The following is a 12,874-nucleotide window of genomic DNA, read 5'->3' as shown; positions in this document are numbered from 1 at the left end:
ATTCATGGCAGCCATTAATTCACAAGGACCCATTCAGAGACACAGTTTGGGAATATCTCCAGTTGAGGGCCAAATGGGCTCTCTGCCCCTTAAGAATGAGCCTCTTCCTTTCTGTATCAGCTCATCTTTTCACCTGTTCCCATGTTGGGTTCTTGGTCACCCTAAAATGGGACATTATGGGAGGAAACGACTTCACGTTATGCAAAGAAATTTTAAGTGATCTGATGAAAATGTTAAGTAATAACTGCTTTTTAAACCTTTGCTCAATAATCTTGTGTTTAGGTTTCTGTCTATCCTCCTTTCCCTTTGTTTAGCAATACTGTATTTACTGATCCTTCAAATTTTGTGGTCTTTTTCTATTTCATTAATCGATTTGTTCTATTAGTATTGGAACATGTTACAATTAATGTCAGTTAAATTAAAGGGATATATTTTTAGTCTCTTTCAGTTTTTACTTCAGCTTTTGTTAAAAATATATATAGTTTTAGTAGCTTGTACATATTGTAGCTAAAAAGCATTCTAAGTCCAAACAGCCTTACCTTTACTGATATAAGTATAACCTCCTATTTGACCTCCTATTTAATTGTCTTCAACAATATTGGAGAAAATCAAACCATAAATTCTTGGGGGGGGGGGGTTATGGTAAAATCAAGCTATAAAATTTCTTCCTAACCCTCGCCTCCATAAAAACATCCAGCTTCTCAACCATAAGCAATCTAAATGGCATAAACCCAATTTGTAAAGAATTTTTTTCTTGGTCAATGTTAATCTGCTTAACTTATATGGGTGATATCTGTGGGATCTTAGAACCACACTTTGCCTCGGCAACTGTGGAAGCCTCATAAGACACACAAATGCCTAAAGATCAGTTAATTGGTATGGGCTGGTGACATCCAGGAAGGGACAGTTAATGAGCACATTCTGTCTAATAGCCTGCTGGTAAATTCAGATATCATTAAAATTAATTGACTGTTTACAGTCCTATTGGTTTTGTTGACAGCTATATCCCTGCCCGATGAAAGCCTCTTTTAAATGTAGTGGCTTAGCAAATTAGCCCTTTTATCATACCAGATAAAGGGGAATGAGGGGCCATTTCACCATCAAAAGTGGGACTATGTGGGGGGACCATGAAACACACCCTAATTTCTATCGTGGCTGAATAGTGATTTGAACTCTCATCTTCCCAATCAAAGTCCAACACTACCACAATGGGTTGCTTTGGGGTATGTAGGAGACAAATCTTGAGCAAAAAATAAACTTCCATGGCTCATCAGATGTGCCTCAGCCTTTTACAGAGCGCTCTTGCAGAAATCTATGCCAGCCTTTGCTACTCACCTGAGGCACTGGGAGGTGCCCCTACCAGAAATATCTATAGCCCTGCACTAAATAGCTGTTGCTGTTGGCTGCTACTGCATTCAATTCAGTGTGTTCCAGAACTGCCTGGAATTATAATTTCATTGTATTCATTTTAAACATATTCTGCTCTACAGATAGCCCTAGCAGTGCAAGAAACAATCGACAAGTATGACAGTTCCGTTTACCAGAACTGTTGACCTCTTATAACAGTCCATACATTTTTCCAAAAGTGAAAAGGTCTTTGCATTTCTTTGCTGCATAGCAAATATTTGCCACTGGTCATGTTATTCCACCCTGGTTTTGAAAAAAATATATTTTTTTAAATAATGTGTAGCACCTTATCTGAGTACTATGGGAAAACGTTGATTTGCCTCCCTTTGATTTTTCTGGTTTAAACACAACCCGATTTGGATCTTGATTTTGTTCACAGTGTCTTTGGCTGTTATCTACATTTTCCTTTGCCATCCTTTTTTTTTTTAAGAAAAGATTGGGTGTGGGATGCAACTTGCAGTGCAGTGACATTACTGTATTAACATAGTGCGATGATGGGTGGTCCTGCTTTCATCTGCCAGATAAAACTCTTTTGTGCTGAGTGGCAATTTCCTGAAGTCATGTTAAAAAGACACAGGATCAGTTGCTTAGATAAGTAACATATCTCGGTGGAAGAAGATTGGAAGAAATTTAAAGATTATCTACAGAAATATTGTAAAATTAAGGAATGTTAGAAAGATGTTGGAATGAAGTTACATGGCTTTAGCAGAAATGTTATAAAGACTTAAGTATAATAGATTGTAATTGGATTAAAGGAAAAAATAATGTTAGAATTTGTTAAGTTAAATGATACGACAGAAGTTTGAGGAAGATGGAAAGGATTTGCTGAAACAAATAATCGAAGTGGAATACAAAAAAGGGAGGTGTGAGGAGGTCGCTGAAACAAGCAAAAGAAAGTTAATAACATTGAAAGTATTGGTTGTGCTTCTTTTTTCTTTCTTTTTTTTAACTGTTTTTGTTTTATTTTTGTTATGTATATGTAATATTTTTGTTTTTGGGTTGTATTGTATGGTTTTGTTATGTTTAATTCCTTTTCTTTTTTCTTTCTGTAACTTTCAAAACTTTAATAAATATTTTTTTTTAAAAAAAAGATAAGTAACATATCAGCAAATCATGAATATAGTTACTATTTGGGAAAAATCTTCTCTACAAATGTAGACTTTTTATAAAAAGTGTTACTTTGCTTGCAGAATAAGCCGAATCATGTTTTTTTAAGTTACACGGAATGCAAAGGAGACCAGTACTGCAGTCTTCCATGTACACACACTTCCCCAGTGGGTCTTACTTCTGATTGTATTGTATGGCCATGATTGTATTGTAACCCTTGAGCTTACAATACTTTTTAATGCAAAGGGGACTTAGACATCTACCTTCAGAAGAAGAGAAGCAGTCCTTTAGAGATGTATTTTGATGAAGCTGTGTCTCTTGAAGGCAGGACAGATTGACTGAGCACTAGCCACTATGGCTGGAAGTTTATTAATTAAGTACATTAATTAAGTGGGCAGAAATTCCCCCACCTAGGAAAAATTGATTAGGTCTGCACAAATTATTTTATTAAAGGAAATTATCATTAGGCATTAGGCATTATGTACTTTGAATATTTTATTTTCACCTCAGGAACGGAAATGAATGACTGTGAGATGCTTTAACTTAGAGGAAATGTGTCTGACAGAAAGTAGAGTAGACAGACGCTCGTATTGGTTCCAATGGCATAAACCCAATGTAAAATTGGAAGTACCTCTTTTGGAAATTTTGTTAATGCTTAACCCCTTCAGCTTCCTTTGCTTCCCCCCCCCATCTCTCCCTTCTCTCTCCGTGTCTCTATTGTTTCTTTCTCTTTCTCTTTTGCTTTTTCATCTCGATTTTTTGTATTGTGTGTGATCCCCAACCCAGGCTTAAGGCCTGGTTAACATGCAGATGAAGGTGATGAAGGACCTTGTGTGAGAGGCAGGGAAGGAAGGGAAGAACTCCCAGGTGGGAGGAGAAAGGAAGGCTCTCAGGTGAGAGCTGGGAGGGCTCACCTTTTTCTGTGTGAGACAAGCGAAGGTCTACCTGTGAAGGAGGACTTTATATCATTCTTCTTTCTTCTCTTTCTCTCTTGATTCTTTGTTTTTGTTTAGACTAGTTTGTTCTTTTATTCTAATGTATTACAAAAAGTCATATATATATATATATATATATATATATATATATGACCATAATACATTGTCCTAGGCACACACACACACCCCAGCCAAGGAAGACACACGCCTGACAGTTAATTCTTTATCGACAAACGCCTGCCCTCACAGCAACTCCTGCGGTGCCCTGGACACACATGCAAGACTCTCCCAGCCTCTAGGCAGCTGCTCCCAGGTCTGTGCTCTGCAGAGCAGCTGCAGCATCAGTGGGACTGTGACCTCCCACCGCAGCAAGCATATTTACCTTTGTGATAAGAATTTTTAGGTCATTATATATATATATATATATATATATATATATATATATATATATATTCATAAATGTACCAAGCAAACACATATATAAATATATAAACCACATGTCTGAAAGCCATAGGAAAAGTCCTAAAGCCATTTTGACTCTTTCAGTCACCTCAAATATTTCTCTACAAGGTCGAAGGAAATACAGAAACCTCCCCATTGTCTCTGTCCTCACAAATCCTGCCTTAAGGGCACATTTAAGGTGTGACTAGGGTGAGCCTGTGACCTGGCTCAGGAATTAAGTATTATCATTACAAAAGAATGGTCATTCTCCCCAGGTAATCCAGTCAAGTGACCATTAACAGGTAACCTGGCAGACAGGGTAAAAACAATGCACTCAGAATTCTGCTGTAGACTGCCTTTTCTGTGATGTATGTATGATGTTTCTGGGGATGGTCTTGGACTCCAGGGCGGGCAATTTAAAATGTCTGTATATGGGCGGGCACACCTTTGTTCTAGGTCCTCCTCCTCTCTCCTGCATGTGCGGGAGCACCCTGTTGCAACAGTTAATAAAGATCAGCCTTACTAGCTGCTTTGCTTCTCAATATTCTCTGGTTGGTCTCTGTTATTTTCACCTACCGATAGAGAACCTACAGAAGGACTCTATATGGGCTCTTGGTACCCCATAAGGGAAAAGGAGCAGTTTTCTTTACTCATATCACCTTCATCTGATGGGGTGTGCGTGTGCAACCCGAGGCTTCTCTTCCATGAAAGCCATCACTGCTCTTCCCTCTCCAAGCCCCTCCTGGTTCTAGGACACAGGCTGGCAAAGATTCGACCGGCCTGTGCTTTGCTTGAACAGCCTCTTCCTCCAATGCATCCTGCATCTCCATCTCCAGCTGTGGCAGCTGTGGCCATTCCTCCCCTCCCCACATCCTGGCTCCTGTCTTGTGGGTGGCAGAAAACCCCATAATCGCTGCCCCATCTCCTGGGTCAAACCCCTCCGCCACACATTTGTCAAGGCCTCCACCAGGGCCTGACATCTGTCAAGGCTTGCAGGAGCTGCTGTGAGGTTCTTTGAAGGAGGAATGGGGTGTAGGTATAATGAACACATCAATTAAATTATTGTTTCAGCCATGCAGGTTCTGATTATAGGGAGAGGCAAGAACGATTCCCAAACAGCAGGTAGTTCTAGAGGACGATATGGAGAGTTGGCAGAAAGCATGGTGGCAACATTCATGGTACAGCGTTGCTGAATGGCTGGTTTAATGGCAAGGCCTCGTATTCCTGTTCCAGTAAATATGCTACTTACTTTGAGTGCCCATTTAAGCCAGGAGCTCTAGTATTTATTGGATTGAAGCCACGTGAGTGCTACAGTCATTCCCTTTTCAGACATGCCCTGAGCTAATCCTTCATATCTTGTTTGCTAGTCCAAAATGTTTTGCAGGTTGAAAGTGCCATTTATGCTCCTGAGCTTGAAGGGGCCATATTTCTCATGCTCATGTAAATACTTCTTACTTCAAATAGGAACAGCATTTGAAGACTCTGAAAGTATATTTTTCAGTGGAGCACTAAATAAAAATTGCAAGACCATTGTCAAATCTAGGGCCAGCCCACCCAAGAGGCAAGGTGAGGCAACCAAACCACCTTAGGCGGCAGGATCAACAGGGGTAGCGTATCTGGTCCCTGGCGAATGCAAGGACGTCTGTGGCACATTCCTAGGTAGTTGCATCTGCCACCTTCTGGATGGGGCAGCTGGTCTCCAACCACCCCCAGGAAGGAAATGACGGAGGCTGCCCCCTGGTGTCTCTTGGAGTCTTCACCTGACCAACGTGATTCAGACTGGACTCCTTCCCTTCCTCAGTGCCTCATGGAAGGTTGATTTGATTCTCTGCCTTGTTCCCAACATAGATCTTCACTCACCTCTCCTCCTCTGGCAGCCCCCCTGCCGCCATTTTGTGGTTCACCTTGTGCCAAAATGCTTTGGGCTGACCCCCTTCAAATCTAAATGTATGGGGCAGATAAAAGTTCTGCAGAGCACCATTGCCATTATCTTCCCATCTTTTGTGCCGCCTTTGTGGACTCCACTGTGGCTCGCTGCCAATTTATTATCATTTCTAATTCAGCCTCCAAGACCCTGGGGATACTGTCACACAGTGAACTGCAACTCATAAATCAAATAGTTTTAAACTTATTGAAATAAATGGATCCCAAGGTTAAGCTAAAGATGGTGAAGCTGAGTTGACCAAAACCATGAGGATTTTCACAAAACATTTTAGTAGTCTAGGTCGCAAAATTCATAATGTTTGTCAAAAATTTCTCTCCACAATTTCAGTGTGTGGTGTGGATGGTGAAGTTTAAGGAATTTTTTAATATTTCTGAGCCTGCAACCTAAATGAGGGTGTGATTCTTCAGTAGTGTTTCCTTTATTGATTGTGGAAAGGGTTTCTGAAGGTAGCTGAACATTCCTTAAAGCTGCTAGAGCCTTAATAGGAAGGTATGAGTGAATGATGGCTGTTATGCCCAGTAGGGGAATTGGAAAATAATTGCCAAAAAGCCTTCTGTAAGCCAGAAAGGAGGAAAGAGGAGCAATAGGATGCATTTTCTTTTCTCAAATGCTATTAGCAACACTCATGTGATCAGAATTATAGCAGTTGAGAGCTTCCCAGGCATATTTCATTTCTGAAGAGTTACTTATGTATTCTGTTCCTGGCCTTATAAGGTAAGAATGGTTAATAAATTATATGTAAATATGAATGTATGAATGAGAATGTGTGTCTACAGTCATATAAATATGAATAAATAAAACAACTATATCTTCTTACTATAAATAAGTTAAAGTAAAACTGATATTTCATCAGATTAAAAAAAAGCTATGTTTAAAATTTGATATGCAGTTACTTGGCAGTATGTCCCTACTGAACTCAGTAAGGCTTACTTCTGAGTAAACACATATAGAACCAGGCTGCCCGTGAGTTTCTTCAGGGATGTGTTCAAGAGTTTACAAAATGTTACTTTATCCTTTTAAGTGCTGCTAAATTTGCAAAGACAGAATAGGAGATATGCTGTTCTTTCATCATCTTTCCATCATAATATGGGGGACTTGCAACACCAATAAGTAGCACAAAATAAAATAATGGAGCTTGCAGATCTTTTTTTTTGTTTTGTTTTGTTTTTTTTATTAAGGATTTTCTTGTTTTACAGAAGGGTAGTGCCTCGTATTTTTTTTTTCTTCTTCTTCTTCCATGTAACGTTTTTACAAATCCGTTTCATTTGTTGAGGCATTAGGGGGAGAAGAAAACAGAAATAAAAAAGAAAGGGGGGTGGGGAGAGGGGGGGATGGATGGGGGTGGGGTCGGGTGGCTGCAGATCTTTTAACACTTTAATAGTTGCTTCAGTTTAGTTCCAGTTTCTTTAATACTTCTGCAGGGGGAAAGTTGAAAGCCGTCCCAGTTGATTGATTTTGCATCGCCGTTCTCAGAGTTTCAGAATCTCAGAATCGGAATTCAAGATAGCCTTAACATATTGGTTGTCAACCAGTGTGCCGCGGCGCCCTGGAGAGATTTGAGGAGCATCCAAGGGAGCCCCAGGGTCAGAGGCATCCTTTCATTAACTTGCAGCCCATATATCCCTACATTATCTCTCTCCCTTTCTCTCCAAGGAATGTTCAGAGGAGCCTGTGTCTTTACCTTGCAGTGGTCTTGCTTCCTAGAGTCCTCCTCTTCCTCACTGCCTCCCAGTCCCAGGTTCCTAGTCTCTCCCCTCCCCCTGCTCTCCATTTCTGGTGCTCTTACATAGAGGCTCCTTCCACAAGTTCAGAGTCAGGTAGAGCACAAGCATGTTCCGTAGAAGGGGAAAGTATGCCTCTGCTGGTGTCCCTAACTAGAGATTGCCCTTGTCTGGTGTTAATGTGTAGGTAAGCCAGCAATTTTCAGTGTCTTCTTGCTTCTCAGAGGCTTTTTGCCTTTTTGATCTGCTGCTGTTTGGCTGCTTTGGCTGGGTCAGGCCAGCTGATAGTGACTGCTGGGGGTAGGGAGTGTTAATGGTGCCCCTTTGATCTGCTGCTTGAGGGAGTATAATGGAGAAAAAAAGCTTTTACTTGGGAGTAAATCTGCACCCCAGAGAGCCTGTGCTGGGTGTGAAGGGGTCACTGCTGTGGGAAGAGGGATGCAGGCTGAGATCTCTCCAATGAGGGAGGGAGAAGTGGCTTGTGTGCGCCATTTTGGGGGGAGATGGTTGTTTCCATCCCTGATCTGGTGCCTGCATTGCTTGGGTTCCTGTCAGCATGTGCGTTCCCACTTACACACACGCCAAAAAACGGCATTGAAAAGGAGTGGGGTGGGCCGGGGCAGGGCAGGGCAGGGCAGGGGTGAGGGGGAACGGGAGAATCCCCACTTTTGTGCATCCTGTAATGAAACCCCTAGTTGAAGTGGGTCCCCCAGTGGAGCCACAGAAAGAATGTGGTTGGTCAAGGGAGCAATGGACTCAAAAAGCTGGAAAACCACTGCCTTAACAGATTGGAGAACTGTGCCCAAACTAACAAAATAAAATTTCAATAGGGACAAGTAAGTTTTTACACTTCAACAGGAAGAACCAGCTTTACAAATATAAGATGGGGGACACCTGGCTTGCCAGTAGTACATGTGAGAAGAACCTAGGCGTCTTAGTAGACCACAAGCTTAACATGACTCAACAGTGAGATGTAGCAGCAAAAAAAAGCTAATGTTATTCTAGCATCAACAGAAGTACAAAACAAGGCAAGTCATGGTACCACTCTATTCTGCCTTGGTCAGACCACACCTGGAATACTGTGTCCAGTTCTGGGCACCACAACTGAAGAAGGATATTGACAAGCTGGAATGTGTGCAGAGGAGGGCAACCAAGATGATCAAGGGTCTGGAAACCAAGCCTTATGAGAAACAGTTGAGGGAGTTCAGTACGTTTAGCCTGGAAAGGAGGAGACAGAGGAGATACTATGGTCATATTCAAGTACCTAAAGGGCTGTCACATGGAAGATGGAACAAGCTTGTTTTCTCCTCAAACCAGTGGATTCAAGCTACAAGAAAGACATTACCCATTAAGCATTGGGAAGAACTTTCTGACAGTAAGAGTTGTTTGACAGTGGAACAGACTCCCTCAGAAGGTTGTGGACTCTCCTCATGGGAGGTTTTGAAGCAGAAGTTGGTTGGCCATCTGTAATGGATGCTTTGAGATTCTTGCATTGCAGGGGGTTGGACTAGATTGTCCTCGATGTCCCTTCCAACTCTTCAGTTCTGTGATTCTATGAACAATGGATCCCGTTCTGCATCTTTAAAAGTAGAGCAGGTGAGGCATATCAATTTTGGGGACAACTCCTGGTCCCTTCCAGCTCTACAGTTCTATGAATTTATTTCATTATTGTTACTGCATCTGTCATGAATGCAATAGGGTTCTTTTGTGGCATGCATGGATGAATTCATGAACATTTCTGTGTTGCCCCCAAAGTGAAGTTCTGTGGGCGGCTTTCTCCTAGGTAGGAGCTTCTATGGAATATGGTCTCTGGATGCTTCAGCAGCAGCCGCAGCAAATGATGGGAACTGGGTGTGGGGAAATGCAGAATGTTGTGACATCAGCAGTAGGTTAAGTTTGGGTGGGGGAATTCTCTGCAGATGTTGTGGGTGGCAATCTTATGGCAGTGTCTAAGTTATGGAGTTTCTTCCCTACAGCAGTGTGTCTGCAACTTTCATTGTGAATTTTTTTTGTCCTATGCGGAAGATGCACCTCTTTATTGTGGCCTTGGACACTTGATATATTAGGACCCACCTATTCCTGACTGTAAAATTCTACAAGGTAGGCTCAAGCAGTATGTGGACCGAGAACTCCCAGAAGTGCAAGCTGGATTTCAAAGGGGAAGGGCTCGATGATCACTGCAGATGGTGATAGCACCCACAAAATTAAAAGATGCCTGCTTCTTGGGAGAAAAGCAATGACAAACCTAGACAGCATCTTAAAAAGCAGAGACATCACCTTGCCAACAAAGGTCCGTATAGTTAAAGCTATGGTTTTCCCAGTAGTGATGTATGGAAGTGAGAGCTGGAGCATAAAGAAGGCTGATCGCCGAAGAATGGATGCTTTTGAATTCTGGTGCTGGAGGAGAGTCTTGAGTGTTCCATGGACTGCAAGAAGATCAAACCTATCCATTCTGAAGGAAATCAGCCCTGAGTGCTCACTGTAAGGACAGATCCTGAAGCTGAAACTCCAATACTTTGGCCACCCCATGAGAAGAGAAGACTCCCTGGAAAAGACCCGGATGTTGGGAAAGATGGAGGGCACAAGGAGCAGGGGAAGACAGACGAGATGGTTGGATAGGGTTCTCGAAGCTACGAATATGAGTTTGACCAAACTGCGGGAGGCAGTGGAAGACAGGAGGGCCTGGCGTGCTCTGGTCCATGGGGTCATGAAGAGTCAGACACGACTAAATGACTAAACAACAACAACAACAACATTCTTGACGGTAATTTGTTTGAATCTTATCTTCAAAGCCCAGATCACAGAGGTGCTTACTTCAAAGTAAAGTAGTAAACTTTTATTGCAGCAGTTTAACAGTTCAAAAACTCAGTGGCAAAGTAAATGAAAATTCTAGGGACAGTGCTCTTACAAGGCAGAAGAGTAACACCAATAAATCTGGACCAAGAACAAAGACCAAGGTTCAAGAGTTCACAAGTAGTAGCAAGACTCCAGGAATGCATGGAAGACACTGAGTTGTTCCAACAAGTTTCTCCACCTACTCATCAAACTTTAAAGCAGAGCTGGGGATTGCTCAATTACTCATGAGAGCCCCTCTCTCTGCGGGAATTCCTGGCCTGAAGACAGGCACTTCTCTTAGGGTGGGGTTCTCTTCTCTTCTGGGACCTCTTAAGGAACCTCCTCCCTCTGAAAGACATCGCCAGGTGCACCTCCTTTTCCTCCTCTTGCTCTGTCACAGCCTCTGGGCGCTGCTCACTCACCACAGGCTGGGAGGGGGTAGCCTCTGGGTCTCCCATCTCATCAGGGCTCATTCCCCCCTCCGAGTCCTCAAGTGATCCTCATTCCTCACCGGAATCAGAGAAGAAAGAGGGAACCACAGCCTGTATGGTGAAGGAAATCAAATAAATCATCAGCCACATTAAAAAAAAAAAAACTTTAAAAAAAACCATTTTAGTTATTTTTATGGCATGTTTGTAAATTGCCTCGAGAGGCATGTATAAGGTAGTTGAATGAGACTTACTTCCAGGTGGCTGTGTTTAGGGTTGTGGTCTAAGTTCCGATCTACACATTGGTCTAGATCAGGAGTTGTAGATCAGGGCAGTTGCAGACATTGGAACTCACAAAGACTGAGTTTCTCAATGAACCCATTGAATATTGAATTTAGCAGTTCTCTGTCCCTTTTCTTGAATTAGGAACCAAAGGAAACTCAGTTAGGACATATTATCTATCTCTACATATGCTTGCAGGAAATAAAATCACAAGCTGCACAATTAGATATAATGAAGTTATGGTCATGTAATGCTAGGGTAGCCTGCAATAAATCTTTAAACAAGATAAAGTCATTTATCTATGGTGCTGGCATTCTTCCACAACATAAGCAAAGATTCTTCAGGCACACAACAGCAAGTTCTGTGCTCTGCTTTACTTGTTCACTTTACAGCAGAAAACTTTCTGGTTTAGTGTCTTGCTTCTTTTGCTCCATATCTGCATCTTTACATTGCTTGACATGCACACTTCTTCTTTTAAGTACTGCATCATATAATTCAGTGACTCTCTGGTGGCCGGCCTGCGAGGCAAATTATTAGGACATATTTACACTACAAAATTTAAGTTGAGTTGGATCAAGACACGGGTGGCACTGTGGGTTAAACCACAGAGCCTAGGACTTGCCGATCAGAAGGTCGGCGGTTCGAGGCAGCGGGCGGACCGTTTGGGGCAGCGCAGAGCCTGTGGGCACCCAAGCCACCACGTCACTCCAAGGAGAGAGTGAGTGCTGCCTGGCATTTTGTCACCCCCTCAGTGGTGACACCTGGGGCAAACCGCCCCCACCGCACCCCCCTTCCTTCTCCACTGAGCAGTGGAGGCAAGTGCCAGGCCCCCACTGCAGAGGATTTGTGAGGTGCAGCCAGGAGGGCCCTTCCCCGACCCCAGTTTTTGTGCCCTGGGCACATCAGAGCTGGAGGGGCCCCTTGGAATCTCCTTGTGTGCCCCAGGTGGCTGGACTGGGTAGGCAGCTGTCCTCCGTGCCACTACAGTACCACCTCCAAGTAGACAACTTTGTACTTCTCCAGCCCCAATGGAGCCACTGCAACATGTGTGTGTGTGTGTGAGTGAGTGCGCGCACACACACCCACACCCAAATTTTTCCTCACTCAGGATACCATATTAGCAAAGTTCCCCCTTGCTTCCTTCCATATGTGTGAATGGGTTTGGCTTTCTTTAATTCTGACCAATGGGGGGAGATCCATGAAAAAAGTTAGGAGGGGGGAAATTGCATACTGACCGTGGCTGACTGATCATCTTGATAGGAAGCAAGAGAAGGTTGTACACATGCTATTAAAGTAAAGGACGAGCACTTAGGGATCCATTCAGGAGTTGCTTCATATTTCCTGTTTACTGTTTACTTTCCTACAGCCAGGCAGAACATGTGTCTTAATCCTTAGCTCAGTTGTGTCTAATTAGATACCAGGAAAGAGGTAGTAATTATTTTATGGAATTTCATCACAGGAACAAACTGATCAATATAAACTTTATGAGGCTTTGCAATGAGAAGTGGATAGCCAGATCCTTTCAGCGCAATCTTCTGGCAGGATAAGAACAAAGAGTCCTATGCTAATTTGGGGCTGTGATAACTGTCATGATACAAAAGGCTGTTTGAGGTCATAGCTAGGCAGCAGATGCAGCTGGTGATCTCTGCCCAAGTTTCTGCTTGTCACTGTCAGGTCTGTTTTGGTTTGACTTTTCAGCCTAAAAACAGATTTCAGGCTGACACTATTAATAATAATAATAATAATAATAATAATAATAATAATAATTTTATT

General features: G+C 42.6%; 1 protein-coding gene and 1 long non-coding RNA gene across 2 annotated transcripts in view; both read left to right on the top strand.

Moving 5' to 3' along the window:
- Positions 1-12,874, top strand: part of LOC309350038 — a 191,364-nt gene that overhangs the window by 86,447 nt on the left and 92,043 nt on the right. The gene's annotated exons all lie outside the window — the stretch shown is intronic.
- SLC2A9 (solute carrier family 2 member 9) overlaps positions 6,533-12,874 on the top strand; it is a 98,385-nt gene continuing 92,043 nt past the window's right edge. Inside the window, exon 1 of the mRNA XM_081876331.1 lies at positions 6,533-6,549. The gene's annotated coding sequence lies outside the window, so the exon portion shown is untranslated. The remainder of the gene's footprint in view (positions 6,550-12,874) is intronic.

This window comes from Podarcis erhardii (assembly GCF_964252035.2).
Source record: "Podarcis erhardii genome assembly, chromosome: 9".
In the NCBI taxonomy this organism is placed as follows: Eukaryota; Metazoa; Chordata; class Lepidosauria; order Squamata; family Lacertidae; genus Podarcis; species Podarcis erhardii.
Note: the sequence above shows the minus strand (reverse complement) of the source record. Positions and strands in the feature narration are given on the sequence as shown.